The sequence below is a fragment of the Triticum dicoccoides genome, chromosome 2A (genome assembly GCF_002162155.2).
Source record: "Triticum dicoccoides isolate Atlit2015 ecotype Zavitan chromosome 2A, WEW_v2.0, whole genome shotgun sequence".
Lineage (NCBI taxonomy): Eukaryota > Viridiplantae > Streptophyta > Magnoliopsida > Poales > Poaceae > Triticum > Triticum dicoccoides.
This window is the reverse complement of record NC_041382.1, coordinates 234,353,077-234,357,232: the sequence shown is the minus strand read 5'-3', so window position 1 is coordinate 234,357,232 and position 4,156 is coordinate 234,353,077.

Sequence of the window (4,156 nt, the reverse complement as noted above, 5' to 3'; positions counted from 1 at the left end):
AGAAGATTGTGGTATGGGCCAGGCGTCGTTCAAGCAAAGACTTGCCTTACCGAGAAGCAAATGACAGAAAAGCTAAGTTGCCAAAGTTTGAGCAATCACTTTTTAAATTTTTTTGAGTTATCTTCCTCGAACGACCCTGCTTTGTATGGAAAACCTGTGCGCGGAGGAACCAACTCGTGGCTAGTTGCGCCCTTACTTTGTTTCGAGTCCGCTCAACAGCTTAAGCGTGCTGCATCTAGTCGCGACAAGGTTTCTTGTCGGAAACAGCGCCGGCAGCAGGCTGCTGAAGTTCCGCACTCAGCGCCCGCGGCTCGGGCGCCTGCGCCGACAAGTTCCCTAGAAGCCTAGGGTAATAACATACAAAGGAAGGAATCTAGTAAAGGAAATAACATAGGAATTGATAGACAGAAATAAAGTTATATTACAAAGATAACTTGTCGCAGCTCTAACAGACTGTTTTCATAACATGATCAGCAGCGACAAGGGAAAAAGAAGGAATGGGCGGCCTAATCTACGCGTCCACCCTCGACTCTCTTGATCTCGCTCACCTTGTCCACAATGGGTGCGACAAGGGCCTTGAGTGCATCCAGATCGGCGTCAGGTGGCAAGGACCTGAGGACGTTGGTGAAGCTGAGGCCTGGATTGTGGAAGGCTACCTTCATCAGCACCTTCTGGAGAACCCCGACGCAGATTTTGCGTGACTCGTCGGCCAGCTGCTTCGGGATCCTCTCCCGGAGCCGCTGGAGTGCCGTCGCCACGCCCTTGAAGAACAGGCTGAGCTTGGCGATGGGTTGAAGTCTCTCGTCGAAAGGATACCCAAAGTCCTCCATCCCCAGCTGCGCCAGCTCCTCGTTGATGACTGCGGCAGTGTTCACCAGACCCTCGGTCCAGTGCTCCACTGTGTTTCTGAACGAGTTCTGGGTAACTGCAATGCTCTCCAGCAGCGTCGCGTCAGCCTTGACCTTCTCCGACAAGGTCTTCTCCCGCTCCTTGGCGGCCTCCAGCGTCTGCGTCAGCGTGGCCAGCTTCAGCTCCAGGTCTGCTTTGGAATCCTTGGCGGCGCTGAGCTCCTTGCCCCTCTCAGCGAGAAGGCCTTGCAGCTCACCGTGGGCGGCAGCATCCTTCTCACGCTCATGCTTGAGCGCGGCAAGCTCCTCGCCGCTCTTCCCAATATCGGCCTCCAGCTGCGCCACCTTCTCCTCTAGCTCTTTCTTGGCAGCCTCTGTAGTTGCCGCGGCATCCTTTGCCTCCTTGAGCGCCCCGCCAAGTGCTTGCTCACGCTCGGCGAGCTCTTCCTCGTAGCTGTCGAGGTTGGCCTTCCGCTGCACTAGTTCACCTTCCCGCGCGGACTGCTCCTCGGCAGCCTGCCTTTGTTCCTCCTCAGCCTCGGCCTTCTCGAGAAGAAAGGCCGTGCGCTCCTCGTCGACTCGCTCCCGCTCCTGCGCCAGGGACCGGAGAGCTTCTTGATTTTGGCCCCGGAGCTCCTCCGCGCGCTTTTCCATGTCAACTCCCGCCTTCGCAACAAGCGCTTCCCGGGAAGCCAGCTTGGCTTGCCGGGTGCGGTAGAGTGACAGCAGCTTCCGCTGCAGCTACTCCTCCGCAGGCTCGCCACTGCTGCTGTCGGGCGCGTCAACCAATGACAGTCCAGCAGAGGCGAGCACCTCCCCGTCAAAAGTCTCCCGCTCGACCGGCGCCCTGGGGCTCGACGCCCAGGGTAGCTTGATGAAGATATTGTCACCGGCCTTCAAGTAGGCACCGGGCTGGGGCTCCTCGGAGCCCGGCTCCGCAGAAGCGGCAGAGGGTTCGGCGGTCGGCGCAGCGCCCGGCGCTCCTGCGGCCTCAGGGTCGTCAGTGCGATCGCCCGACCCCTCGCCGGCTTCCGCAGCAGCAGCCCCGGCGGCCTCCTCGCCGGCGGTCTCATCAGCACCGGCACCTTCCTCGCCGGCGCCCGCTGTCTCCATTGGCTCAGCCATAGATGGGTCTGAAGAACGAAGAAGGGAGGAAAATCAATCAAAAATCCAAGAAAGGAAAAACGGAAGAAGCAGAACCCAAGAGAAAGTTTCTGGGCAAGTGGATTACCTGCGCCAAGATCTTCAGTTGCGGCCTCGGTCGCCACAGGATCAGCAGTGCCGTCCCTTGCCGGAGAGTCCCCCCTTGCCAGAGAGCGCTCCCTTGCCGGGGACTCCTCCCTTGGCGGCGCAGTCGAAGCAGGTGGCACTTCGGGACCGGCCTCCGGGCGCTCCTGATGAGGCTGCTCTGCTCCTGCACAAGTCAACAAGCAAGATATCAACAAAGGAAAAAGCACTCAAGCGCGCCCGGCAGCAGAAGGCTAAACTATGAACTTATGCTGGGGGCTGCGCTGGGGGCTGCTCTGAGGGGTAATTGCCGGTCCGTCAAGGTGGTCTCAGGCCCACCTCCTGCTGACACGATGGGGTCATCCTCGATGACGATCACCGCAGCCTTGGCCCTCTTCGCCGCTCTTTGGGCCAGTGTTCTGAAAAGAAAGGAGTCCAGATTGGAGCAAGTCAGATACAAGATATAAACAGGAAGATTGAAGGATTATAAGAGCACCAAAGAAACTCACTCTTCTTCCTCCTCGTCGGAGCTGAGTGCGGAAAGAACGAAGTCCGGCTCTCCTCCGGTGTGGCGAGGTGGAGGAGTAGGATCCCTTGCCCACTTGGCGGGGGCAGTGGCCGTGGCCCGGGAAGATCCCGCTCCAGTTGCCACTGTTGCGTGAGGCGCTCCCGCGCAACATTGCTTGCCGCGGTAGAGTGCGTCGCGCGGCTCGGTGGCTATGGAGCCGGCTGCCGCCCCGCTGCGTCCTCGGCCCTGCGAAGGCGCCTCCTTGGCGGGGCCGGGGGCTCCGCCTGCGGCAAGTTCTCTGAAGGTTCAGCCTCCTCCTCGCCGGCCTCGCTCGGCTCGGCTTCGGAACCGGCAGGCTCCTCCTCGCCCATGAACTCCGCGCGTTCGGCAAGGTTTGCCGCCTCTGTAGCCTCCACCTCCTCCACAGTAAACCCAAACACACCCGCAGCAGCTGCGGCCGCAGCCTCTTCCGCCCTAGTAGCGATGAGCTGCAGCTCCTCGTCGGTGGTGTCACGGGTGAGGCTCTTCTGCTCGTCAGTGCGGACCGGCACTTCCTCCAAGGTGTCGAAGAACGCTCGCACAACGTCATCCGCATGCTCTTGCCAAGTTGGGACGATGCCGTGTGAATCGCACAACAGCATCATGGCGCGGATCCGGTCAAGCGAAGAGTTATTCCACAAAGGAACTACGCCCCTCGGCAGTCTGAATGGGTGTTGGGGGTCGCATTTGAATAATTCCAAGAGCATTGCGTCCAACTCCAAGAGGTTGAAGTTGTAGTTGAGGCCCGGCCGCAGCCTCATGATGTCCGCCGAATTCTTGAATTCCCAGGCGGGCCTCCCCCTCTCCTGCAGGGGGCAATGCGGCGGCGGAGGAAATCTGCCCCGACAGCACCTACGGTGAGCCCGGCATGCCTGAGGCGAAGAAGCCTAGTGATGGCGATCTTCAGCCTCTCGTCTTCCGGGGCCACGTTGCTCCAGTCATTGCCGCGCACTATTGGAGTTTGGCGCACGGCGGTGAAGGGCTGCGGATTCTCCTCGACGATCCAGCACCACTCCGCTCTCCACTCCTCCCACTTGCTGCGGAGCTCACCCTCCAAGTACGCCTCCTTCTTGCCGACTCTCAAGATCCAAGCAATCCCTTCGGCAAGCGGCTCTCCTCTCTCAACCCGAGGTATGAAGTAGTGGCGGAAAAGGGCTACACTAGGGTGGACTCCGACAAAGTTTTTGCACAAGTGTGCGAAAACTACCATGGTCAGCACAGCGTTGGGGGTGAAGTCAAGGAGGCGGAAGCCATATGTGTTCATAATGTCACAAAAGAACTCCGAGAAGGGCGGGCAGAGCCCGCAATAGAAGAATAGCGGGAAGAACGGGTACCCGTTTGAAGCAAACTCCGAGGCAGCGGCTGGGAGTACCCTCGTGCGCGGATGCGCACGCGTCTCCGTCGCCCAAAAGAGGTAGAAGTACTCCCTCAGCTCCTGCACGCCGAGCTGGGGGGTGAAGATCGCCCGCTCCTTCCGCAGCGCCGCGAGCCGCTGCGCCTCGGCCGACTTCACACCCTTTCCCTTGTCGGCTTT